The sequence below is a fragment of the Dermacentor silvarum genome, chromosome 7, assembly GCF_013339745.2.
Source record: "Dermacentor silvarum isolate Dsil-2018 chromosome 7, BIME_Dsil_1.4, whole genome shotgun sequence".
Classification (NCBI taxonomy): domain Eukaryota; kingdom Metazoa; phylum Arthropoda; class Arachnida; order Ixodida; family Ixodidae; genus Dermacentor; species Dermacentor silvarum.
Window position 1 is genome coordinate 100,413,559 of NC_051160.1, and position 12,729 is coordinate 100,426,287.

Below are 12,729 nucleotides of genomic sequence, written 5' to 3' on the forward strand. Positions count from 1 at the left end.
CCCATTGAAAGACAACCTCGTGGCCTTTTTGTAAAACGTGATAGGTGAAGTTTCACGGTTTCATATGTCAGCCGTTCATGACATCCGCGTCGGAGATCTGACTGCGTGGACTGTAATGCCGGTTCTGAGTCAGAAAACACAGCCCCTTTTCTAGGTCTTCAGAATCAATGAATTCCAGTGCACGACGCAGAGCCGTTAGTTCTGCCGTCGTTGAGGTCGTGATATGCGATGTCTTGAACAGCAGTGTTATTCCTCGCGTTGGTATAACCACCGCTCCACCAAAACTGAACGACGTAGTCGATCAATCGGTATAGATGCGCATGAGGTTGCTGTACTTTTCATGCAGGAGGAGTAAGCTCAGTTGTTTTGGAGCCAGTGGCCGGTAGATCTCACTTCTTCTGTAGTCCAGGAATCGTTATATGTACTTGTGGACGGCTCAAACACCACGGAGAAAACACTGGCTTGGCCACAGGTGCGTACCCTGAAGTAAAGGGACGCACGAGGTGCACTGACAGTAGCGCTAAATGTCGAGCAGGGCCTTTCAGCAGTGAGCCAGGTGGTGGGAAGAGGCCCTAGCATAGCGTCTGAGATGCGTACGCATTGTCTCAACAGTAATGTGCATCGTGATTAGGTAATCTTGCCCAATGGCAATAGTTTCAGCCGTTGACGCACTGCGTGGTAAGCCAAGAGATATATCTTAAGGGCTTGGGCTTGAATGCTCTTAATCGTACGCAGGCTAGTCTTGCAGGTGTTGGATATTGCAGGTAGGCTGTACCACAGGAATCCAATGAACAGCCCATCTATAGCTGTAACATACCGTGTATAGATACTCCCCAACTTTTTCCTGCAAAGAACCTGAACAAGTGACATATAGCAGTCAGCCGTGTTTTCACGTAATTCACGTGCGGAGTCCAAGACAGGTCTCTGTCAATTACGACTCTCAAGAACCTGCTACTACTGCTCTATGGTATACGTTGTCTGTTAATTGATATGCCGTAAATTGACATTGGCTTCCTGTTGAATGCTACCATTGCGCACTTTCCACATGAAATTTCAAGTCCTTGTAGATGAAGGTAGCAAGATGTCATTGTGGCTGCCTTCTGAAGCCGAGCGCGAAGATGAAGTAAGTCGTGTTAGACCTGATGCCTAAATACAGATGTCGTACGCATAGATGGAAAGTAGTACGGTGCTTGGCAGATGGTCAACTAATCCAATGAGGGTTAGATTGAAAAGCGTCGGGCTAAGCACTCCGCCTTGAGGCACTACTCGGCTACAGTAATGCTCGGATGTCGGGACATTTTCTGTGTGCACGTAGAATGATCTCCTCTGTAAGTAGCTGCACACCCACATATATATATTATCACCAAGTCCGACTGCTTCTAATGCGCTAAGGATGGCTTCATGGGTGACATTATCGTAAGCCCCTGTAACGTCTAGAAACAGAGCAGCAGATAGTCCTTTACAGACCTTCTGGAAGTACAAAAGAGGATTCCCGCCGCACTAAATGTCTAATACGTAACTCGTTTCGACGGTGGCAATATGTTGTCTCGCTATATTGATTCAATACTAAACACATACCCGTCGGCTGTCATCGTAAGATAGGGTTCTTCCAAATTATTATTTTCATCGAGAGACGACTTCTCCAAGCTCCGTGGAAACTCATCTCATGAGCGAAACGTGATGCATGGCCGAAGAAAGCGATCTTATTTCTCTTGACGAAGTGGGGAATACTGAATGTGGACGATTCCTCCTGCCGTCACACCCTTGAACACGAAAGTGTTTTATGCCGGAATCCACTAACAACTTTCTGTAACGGATGTGAAGTCGCCGCGAACGCGTAAAATATGCTCTCTCTTGGCAGGGATGGCGCTGCTAATGGAGCGGTGAAGCGAAGTACTGCATCATGATACTAACGAGCTCCGACAGTAAGAGCTTCGGTAGCCTCAGCGCAGTGTATCATGGTGGTGTCCAACGCGGTGTAGCCCGGTGTAGGCCTTGTGCTGAGGTGACGAAATAGTTCCCACACATGGTTTGTCTTTCGCGTCCGATTAACCTGTGACGCCTCGTCGCCTGCGGAGTGCAGCTTCAACATGTATCAGCAGTGCTTACAAGCCGCCTACTGCTTCGCTTGCGATGACACCAACTAAGAAAACCGCTGCGCTAAGCGGCGCAAAAAAGGCAACGACGTTGACCGGCGAATCTTGCTTTGGTCTGGCGAGAGACACCACCGTGAAGCAGAACGCCTTCGCGTGTTCGCGGCGCACGCTGCGACCTCTGCCACTCCCATTCCTGAAGCTGAGCGCATCGCAACTCAACTGTCTGCCCAAGACACTACGGAGCCGGAACCAAAATGCTCGAACCTTCACCGAAGTGACTCGGCAGCAGGACACCGTGCGCCAAGCCAACCTGCAACATGATGGTCGACCCTCAAATTGCGCGCGTTTCGCTGCAGCAGACCGTGAGTTACGAAGAAAGCCTGCAACAACCTCTGTCAAGACAAGTTTCACTTTCGTGTTCTACCGATTCCTATGAAAGAGAGATCAACCATATTTTCTTTTTCTAAGGTCGCTGATTTGACCAACCAGAACAGAGGTGCACATTCCGACATTTTCGGTAGATATTGAGAATCTGGTTGATTACATGCCTCAAGACAAGCTTTTAGCTTAAGTGAAGAACTACATTAAAATTTATTGAGAGTACGACTTTAAGACTTCTACCTGTTTGTCCGTCGAGAACATTTTAATATCCAAATTTTGCCTTGATATCGCTTTAATTATTTTACCAAGCCTCCTTTTGGGCAGAGTAGGGGATTAATAAGGTCATGCGCACACCAACCTTATGTTATATATTTTAGCTGACGTTCAGAGCATTCTAGAACACTCTTTTAATGAGGTTCACCTGTGAAATATTTTAAGACATGTGGACGACCTTTGAATTATCTTATAGAAGCAGCATGAAATTACTTTCCCTGCAATAACCATGAATGGTTTTATTAAGGAGCGCAGGGCCGGGTTTTCATGCACGGCATACCTGGCGGGGATGGGTTACAGTTCCTGGACCTGCAATTGAAATTTTCTGAGGACCATGTAAGATGGGCTTACCTCCCTAGGTGTCGAGAAAGATGTCTGTTGACTCTGCTTAATTTAAAGTAGTGAAAGCACATTTGGCATTTCGCTCACTGCTTGGAATTTGCTCTCCAGAAATTGTACCAGCTTCAATTGCGCCTCAGCTTTGAACGTCACGTTAGCGGGCTTCCCAAAGTCGGTTGTTGTTGCCTTGTTGAATCTTTCCGGTAGAAAGAGAAAAACAGAGCTGGAAGGGAAAGGGATGGTTCCCAGCGACCGACGTTATTCCTTGGGTTATACCTCACGTGCATAAGACCTGAAATAAGTTCTATAACAGGCCGCAAACAGGCATCATATTCCTGTGATATTCTCAGCCGCTAACCAGTTTGTCCAAGCTTTGTTTATCAATTTGCGGGGACTTCAAAGGAGGTCTCTATGCGAGGCAATAATGTTCATGAAGTGTTCTTCAGGGGTCGTTGTGTATATTTTATTTTCATGACATGTTGAAAGGTTTACATGGGCCAGGGAGCCTGCTCTAAAGCTAAGAAGAAACACGACAAGTACGCGCATTTTTTTGCCCATATTACGTTGTATGGATGCGACGCGTGGTTTCGTCCGACCAGGCTTCCTGGAAGCTCTGCAAGTAATGGGACTCGGTTGGGTTTGGAAGCATATTTTATAAGAAGCATTCCGTCATCTGCTTGAGCCAAGCGTAAACTGCTTTGCGCAAAGCGAAGCTGAGTTTTTAATGCTTGCATTTGACTCGCGCCCTGGTTCTTGATGAAGACCTTTCGCGCTTTGACCTGAATGGTGCGCAATGCTCACGAACAAGCCTATAAATTGTGCTTAATGAAAATAAGGACTTGTAAGTGGCATTCGTCCTTGTAGGCATTGCTGTGTCTTGGTCCACATTTTTCGTGCTACGCTTCCAATTTTAATATGAAGGAACGATATATTTACAGAACCTTTCAAATTTGACCATACTGCATATCTGAGGCCGCCATACCGAACAAATCGGAGCCTGACTGAAAGAATACCGCCCAGAAATTTGAAAGCTATACAGGGTGCAGCCTGTACGTGAAAAACTTTTCAACGCTTTTTTTTTGCTGAACTGTCATTTATAGCCAGGGGATGACATCACGAGCTTGCTTTCAACCTGTGTTAATTTGTTTTCCATGCTCAATACAGTCTCTCTGTCTCCATAGCGCACTGCAATGACTGCTTCACGAAGCATTTATTTGTTTCACAATGGGTGATGTAGACACAAACATTTGAGTTTAACATATTTCTGAGTTTACACTAATCATATGCTGTCTTTGAACGGCGTTGGTCAATTAATGAGTTGAGCATCTGACATTGGTGCTTATACTCTTATGAAATTTCTTGTTCTGATGTTTTTTTTTTCGAACGTGCATTCACTCACACTTAGTGCATTTAGTGATGTGATCTTCTTCTGTGGTGTGTACAAGATTTCTTGGCTTGTTTTCGTTTGATCATCCCTGCATTCGAATAGCCACATGAGTACTGAGTGAAGATATGTGCTTGCGATATGAGTGTTGCTGTTCATTCTTGCAATTATATAGTCATCCATGTCTCTATAGAATGTGAGGGACTATATTTTTCACTTATGTAATATTATGCTCTATAAACAATTTTCCAACCTGCCTTTGTTCTTTCTCTATTGTATTGTTAGGTAGAAGCGCAGAAAGGAAACTATTTACAAGGTGTATTTACAATGGGTAGCAATAACTTGCCAACATGGAAGCCAGCCGACGTCAAACAAGGCACGTCATCGTTCTCAGATCAGCCAGAGGCCGACTATGGGTACGTCCCACTACATCAAAGTGTCAACATCATCTTCTTTAACAGCACGTAGCAATATCTTCTGTGCATGGTTTTCTAAATTATTATTTACTTGCATGAAATCTCTGACGCTTGTCGGGTAATTGGCCATTCAGTGACTTGTTTTCTCCCGTTCGCTTCATTTACTAAAGAACAACAACGAATGCATCGATAGACCAAAAACAAAGGCACCGTTTGGTGTGTTCATACAAGAAAAAAATTCAGAGCCCTTCCACTACTGTGAAGATGGAAGCCAGCGAAGCTGTGACTATGGTGGGTCTGCTGTAGTGATTATTGCTATAGCGAATTTATATGTTATCATTATAGATTATATTGAGCGTCTTCGGCATGTTCGTCAAAGAGCAATGACACGCCTGTCTCGATGGCCAAGTATTGCGTTTGCTGCGCCATGTCCGCCCGATCATCATAGACTAGCGTATGAGCCACAGCGTTCCTAGCCGTGGCCCACTTCCTTCCTTCCTTCCTTCATTCTTTCTTTCTTTCTTCGTTTGTTTCTTTCTTGTCCCTGGCTCATACCCGCATATCCAATGCGGGTATGCGCCACACATGATTTTATTGGCGTTAATCGTGACCTAACTAACGAGCATGCGATGTTATTGATGTCGTGACCTATCAGTCATGTTATTCATCCGTTTTGACACCTGTGCTAAGGCACAACTGGCCCGAAACCACTACGCACATGAAGCGAAACCACCACGCACATGGAGCCAAATTGATGTACACGCCAGTCGGCCTACGGACGCCATCTCCTGGAACCTGGCCATTACCAGCTTCGCGACGAAACTTGGTACATTTAAACCTGCTAGGAAAAGTCCTCAATTGCCGTGTTACCTGGTTTTATTGTCTGGCATCGGGAAAGGGCACCACTCCCGTCGGTCAATGTCGCTCTTAAGAGAGAAAATTTATTCGGTTTATGAACGAACCGTGTGCGTTTAGGAGGCCTGCTGGGTCAAAATGTATCCGATGCGCCGCACTATGGCATTCCGTGTGTAAACCACTCTGCAGCTACGAAACGTTAAACCCTACCATTTCATTTCTATTCAGAACTCCAGAACAACTGCCATATGTCCAACGACTTCTACTGTAGCTGATCTTTTGCAGGGCCCAAATTTCTTCTAATCAGGAAAGTCCGAAAGCATGACCAATGCTTCCGCATATAACAGTTACCACCGTTTTTTGAGAGTACTGTTTATGAAAAAAAATGTCTCAGTTTCGCCCTAAGGGCGAAGCAATGAATGCGATAGCAACACAGCAATGTCATACGATGTAAGGTGAGCGGCTTTGGTAGCAATATGAATTGTAGTAAACATGAGCTGATTAAGTAAGCAGGTGTGCTGCGGCGTAAGTAGACCGACATGAAGAGAGACTCGATGACCACGAGAAGGCGCGTGTGAAATGGTGGTGTTGATGAGAAGCGCTTCCCGTGGGCAGCGCGCGTGCGAAGGGACACACCTGTAGCGCTGCACTGCCGATCCGGGCAGCATTACATGTGTAGCGTGCGTTGGAAAATGTGGCCCGACTATTACTAACTGAATGAACAAGCGTGGTGTGATCGCGCACAAACAAACATGAATAGATCACACTGAATGACTGCAGACAACGACTGTCAAAACGCTGGCAGCAAGCAGCGGGCGAAGGTACGTGCGGTCTATCGCTTCAACGGAAACTGAGCGTGCATAAAGGTCAGAGCCGTGTGGAGATAAGAGACGGTGCGGCGAGCGACGAGCGCGGTTGCTGGCAGAAGAAAAGTGCGCCCCCCCCCCCCTCCCCCGCTCCCTCCGGCGCTGGCTGCCCGCTTCCTTGCTTGCGCGTGGGAGAGATAAGAGACCGTGCGGTCGAGCGACGAGCGCGGTTGTTGGCACAGTAGAAGTGCCCCCCCCCCGCTCCCTCCGGCGCTCGCTTCGCGCTTCGTTGCTTGCGCGTGGGAGATTGAGTGCGTTCGCTCTCCGTGATAGCGCGCGTCCCCGCACGCTTCCGCTCGGGCATACGGCGCGCGGTGAAGTTTTAATCTATACGGAACCTCACGGCGACGGCGACGACGACGGCGACGAAGACGGCGACGGCGACGGCAGAAATCTGGTTGAAGTGTCCATATAATTGCTATCGCAATAAAACTTTTTTTCTGGATTTTATTGGGCGCACAACTGTCGAATCCAACATGAGATGTCTTTCTTGTGTCCACGCCTTGTGCGGCTTGTGCAACACAACCAAAATGCTCGGAGCAAGAAATCGGACAGTTTCGCCGGAAGGGCAAAAGCATGGAAAGTGATAGCAAAGTTTAGCATTGTGGTAAAGCTCATCGGGCGCTGTTGGAACGACGCACTGCGGGAGGCAACTGCTGCTGTGCAGGAAAAGCAGTATCCTGGCAGCTACACGGCGTCTCCGAACGTGGCCGTGATGAGGAACGCTACCGGCAGCGTTTTAGGCGTCACACGTTGATGGTACGCAAGATGACACTGAAGAAATACTATCGGAGTTCGCAGCTTCAGCTTCCCTGCCTGTTTAACGAGACCCCCGTACGCCCACATCTACATGACCGGAACGCTAGTGTTTGCGCAATGATCAAGCCGCTCGCGGCAGGTTTAACTCTGTACTGGCTCTGCTGCTGTAGCAGCCAATCGAGCAGACCCTGAGATTGCGCCCACTTGACATTGTCGTTTTTGCTGCCAAAGGCACTACGCATCTCTCGCTTCACAGGAGGTATTCTAAGCCTCCACGGACAGACCGCGCATGCGCCATCGATCACGTGCGAGCCCGACGACAGTGGCGGCAGTGGCGCCAACGGCGCGTAATAACCCCCGTATTGATATATGCACTTTAATTTGAAGCTCATGCTTGACTTGATTTAAATGACGCCTGTCGTGAACGCGCCGAAGAAAACGCAATGATTGAGATCGGTACGTTCACTCCAGGAGTCATTTAGATCAAGTCAAACATGAGCTTCAAGTTAATATGCATTTCTGAATACGGGGGTAAGTGTTATATGTTATTTCTATTCAAAAGCATTGCGTGTTAGGCTGCCTAGAACGTTAGCGATGTCATCGCTTGTCAATTTTCCAGCACCAAGGCAACCAAAAAGGTAAAATGGCAAAAAAGAAAACACAAAAAGAGGCACACGACATTGTATTTAACCATTGTTGCCGTGAATTATTCATAGTCACAGGAGCGTCTCAAGGACTCGTCTTGCTGAACCCGGATCATCGAAGCAGCGGTGGTAACTGTGGGGCACAAGAAAAATGATGAAATAAAATGATGGGAGTCGCAAGCCAAATAAATAAGAACTCTTAGAACCAAACATATTCTACCGCTATATTATGAACAATATATATATATATATATATATATATATATATATATATGTATATATATATTATGAACTCCTTGGCCGCCCCCATTAAGATACACCTGATAGCCTGTATGCTGATTCTTGCTTTCAGAGTGCAATTCTATCACTGAATGAGCTTACTACTCAGACCAAGGGGCACCCTAAATTCAACCCTGAATAACGCAATCAAAGCCACATTGGCAATTCTACTGCGAGAAATTTTCTGATTGCGCCACATAAATATGCGAGTCGTATAGGACATCGGACTGTTCTGACATAATTGGATTATTAATCTTAACTGTTGAGAACAAGATGTTGATGTCTGTTAGACGATGCCGGCTGCTCCTATTGTCTTAATTCATAAGTGTGTTCAAAAAGTGTTCAACAAAAACTGTATAAAAAAACCTAAAGTGACAGAAGCTTTATCGGACATATACACACAATAAACACAACTGTTTCTGAGCCTTTCACAGGTATTTCAGTGTTCGTGTTGACGTAAACATGGCGAGATTCGTGGGTGGAAAACACAGCTAAACATGCATGATGGCAGATATCAACTCTGTCCTTTTCACGATTTACGCCTTATGTATTCCCATTCAGGATTGTCTCGATTGTTATTTCTGAGTGGCTCGCAAGCTTCACGGTTATGCATAGAGGACATCAACTTGGGTAAATTTAACAGTACATTATTATACGAAACACAAAAGGCTTATTCTAGATCAAAGTGTATAGTTTACGATATAATATTCCACTGTCTTTGAATTCATTGCGAAATTGCAACAAACGGCACTGCAGATACTATGGCACGCGCAGCTCATCAAAATAGTGTACTATACCTACTGCACCCCTCGGCGATTGACGAGTGTTGTATTTTAAGCAAGAATTGGGACAATACATGTACAAGCGATATTGTTCTATATCTCTGGCTGCATTACGTTCATCAATAGAAATCTACTGGATATAACTATTTATTACATTGCATGACATAATACTGCGGCTGACAGAAGAAATCATGAACGTGTTCATCCTTCCCTGTAAAATGTGCAATGCGAGAGCTCATGAAATGACGCAGGCTCCAAACTTTAGGAATCTATGCTGTAGTTTTATCATATTTTAAGATGTTTAGATGAACAAACAGTTTAGTTCACGTAAGCTTATTGTTTTATTAGCCGCTGCGCTTAGTCGCAGTTACCCGACGTGGTTGGTTAGTGGCTATGGCGTTGGGCTGCTAAGCACGAGGTCGCGGGATCAAATCCCGGCCACGGCGGCCGCATTTCAATGGGGGTGAAATGCGAACACACCCGTGTACTTAGATTTAGGTCCACGTTAAAGAACTCCAGGTGGTCGAAATTTTCCGGAGTCCCCCATTATGGCATGCCTCATAATCAGATCGTGGTTTTGGCACGTAAAGCCCCATAATTTTTTTAGTCGCTAGTTAAGCCCTGCCTAAATACCGGGTGTCTAAATACTTTTTCGGTTCACCATTCCATTGCAGCTCCGTTGTACGCCAGTCGCTTTCAAACATTATCGCCTCACCTTTTATCTTTCCCCATTTTTCGAATATTTTCAGGATATCGTTCAGGAAAAGTGCTAATTCCACTTTGCATGCACTTCCACTTCGCAAGAGACCCCCAGGTTTCTTTTTAATGTTGCACAACCAAAGTAAAATTCTTTCATCTCTAACGACTGCTGTAGGTTTGGCGACGCACACCGCTCCTGTTTTCTGATTTGTTTTGTTTACTTTTTCATGCTTTTTTTGCATATTTAGTTCTTTCCGAGCTTTATTACGCGAATATTAAATCTGCATTTTGAGTAATTCTCAAATAAGTGTTATAACTAATAACTTTAACGCCATTTAACGCCTCTGCCACCAAATATAAACTAGAAGTTACCACGTACGCCCTGCCGATGAAACTTTCCCACCCGCACTGGTATGCTTTCCCCATACGATTGAAGATTGGAATTCTAGGCATAGTGAAGTTCCCGAGTGAACTCTGTCTTTGTTCATGGATGGAATTCGCAATGCATCAGAATGTATTTTGTGTTCATGCTGCAATGTATGTCATTCTTCTACTGCGCTGTGCCTGATTTGAATGTAGTACAATGTGGAACACGCTCACAGTATAGCATTTTAAACCTCCGTCGCTCTCTCTCTTATCTGATTATGCAAAACGCCAATATATTTTACAAGGAAACGCACGAATAAAAATATTATATTTCATAGCTAGGTGAAACCGCGTCGTGTCACGCGTTCCAACGACTTAGAGACCACGTTTTTTTAATCCTGTTCATCACATAATATATATAGCATAATGTTCCATAAACTTATGAGTAGTTTGAGTGAGTAAATTTTTGTGTTTGTGGTGTGATGCAAGAATTCTCTGAAGCACCCATTGTTGTCACTTTTTTTTCTTAGTTTCCTTGCCCATCGCTTGCACAGACATTGCATAATATGAATATAAATGCATTATGATGAAACAAAATTCAGAATTAGCAATGCTTTTCAGTCAGACAGCAAAAAAGACACGGTAAAAATCTTTACCACCGTAAATGATTCTCACCCGTTCTGGTAGTGTTGCACTAAAACCTATTAGATGTTCTTCCTAATCTAGAGCAGAACAAGGCAGCTGTACTGCGGAGAGATATGGTACAAATTCCTTACATAGGCTAATGGCGATAGCAAAGGCTAATGGCCATAGCAAGGATAGCACCAGGGGCATATCATACCAAGTGTTGCTGTGGCGGCCAGTATCTAAATGACTTTATGCCTCCGATCACGCCGCCAGTCAGGCCACCGCCGACGGCACCTGCCACGCCACCTGCTGCACCACCAATGACGCCACCTGCTATACCGCCAGCTGCACCGCCCCCAATGAAGCCTGGACTGGGGAACTCTCCGCCACCCTGCGTCAGGGTAGTTTAGCAAGAGCACGGTGTTATTTTAAAACCGCCCTACGTTCCCGTAGATCGGCTGAACAACTTGGTACACACTTAAACTCCCTCACCAACATTCATTTCTTTCACGATACGCACTCACACTCACTTCCGCTGACACTCATCGGCACTCACACACATTCCAACTCGTGCCTACTCAAACCCACCACCGCAGTAACCGAGCTCAAGCGAAAATTAGGCATGTTATAACTCTCGCGTGACGACGAACGCCAGCAGTGTGCGTTACCAGCGTCGTACATCGATTGTGCACAAAATGATACGGACTGAGAACGGTCAGTGTTGTTAAGCGCCCGCTGAAAAAAAAAAACAGATAGCTTTAGCATAACGTTTAGCGTCGGCTCCACTGAGAAGCAGTGTACGCGTCACGGTGTGGTATGCATACGGCGTCTCAGCAGGAACGCTAATGCGTGTGCGCACAACAATCATACTAGCAGCGAAAGCCAGAAAGCTGTTCTGACTCTGACCGGGCCAACTGAGCATAGCGAGACTGCACGTCCCCTTGGATTCGTCTTACAGCCAAAGGCATGGCGCGTATCAGGATAATAAATAAATCCTCCACGTGTGGGCCTCGCAAGCACCGCGCATATCACGGGATGTATTCTGCGACGATCGCCTCGGCGCTACTGTCGCCTTCCCTCGGCGTAGTGCTCAACCAGCCAATCAGGTCACCCGATTTTGCTCAAGCAGCCATCAGAGCGTGCCTGACGGCGATACCGTCGCTGAGGCGATACTATCGCCGAAACTGATCGTCGCACAATACGTCTCGTCGACAACCCGGCGGCGGAGCAGCAGCGCCAACAGTGCCACCGACGGCAGTAACGCGCCGTGAGTGTTAGCATAGGGCGGTTATCGCATTGAAGAGTCTCCTCCGGGCGAGTGAGCATCCTCACCCCATTTTGGGTCCAGAAGCTGTGGCTGGAGATTTTCTTTATTCCAGTACCTGGGAAGTAGCCGCCACCATGGATCTAGAACAGCAAAAAAAAAAAAAAAGTTGAACGCGAAAACGTGTAGTTCGCATCTCGGCTACTTATGACGGTGGAGCCATGTGGCTTTCTTAATAAACATATATTTATCCAGATTACAATATTTGCGAGTGTATCTTACATACCAAATATTCGATGCTACAAAGAAAGTCGTTTTCGGATTCCGTTGCCATAGTTGTTTGAATGAGCCATAGATCATTGCCACAGATCATGAATGAGCTAGTTAAGAGGGCCTGATTTCTTACCATGATTATGACCGCAGTCAGGCACCAGATCCTGTCTTTGCCATGTGTCATCTGTGTGTCTTGTGTCATCTTTGTGATGTGAAGTTAGTTATGAGTCTTACTGGGTTATGGGTGACTATTTTGGGTGTTAAAAGCAATGTGTTTTAGGAACACTAGAATCAAACCCTTAATTTCCTTTCTGTAAGATTTGACGCACCGCTTCGAAGTACACAACGATTATTCGCAACTTAGACCAGCATGTGTCAATACACTACATTTGTGTATACTATGGGTCCGCACGTTTTAAAAGTATC

General features: G+C 45.8%; 1 long non-coding RNA gene across 1 annotated transcript; it reads right to left on the reverse strand.

Moving 5' to 3' along the window:
* Positions 1-8,043: 8,043 nt before the first annotated feature.
* LOC125946556 (uncharacterized) lies at positions 8,044-12,174 on the reverse strand. The gene is made up of 3 exons (XR_007467659.1): positions 12,099-12,174; positions 10,981-11,157; positions 8,044-8,146 (listed from the first exon to the last, which is right to left on the reverse strand). It is a non-coding gene; the product is annotated as an uncharacterized LOC125946556 (long non-coding RNA).
* Positions 12,175-12,729: the final 555 nt, after the last annotated feature.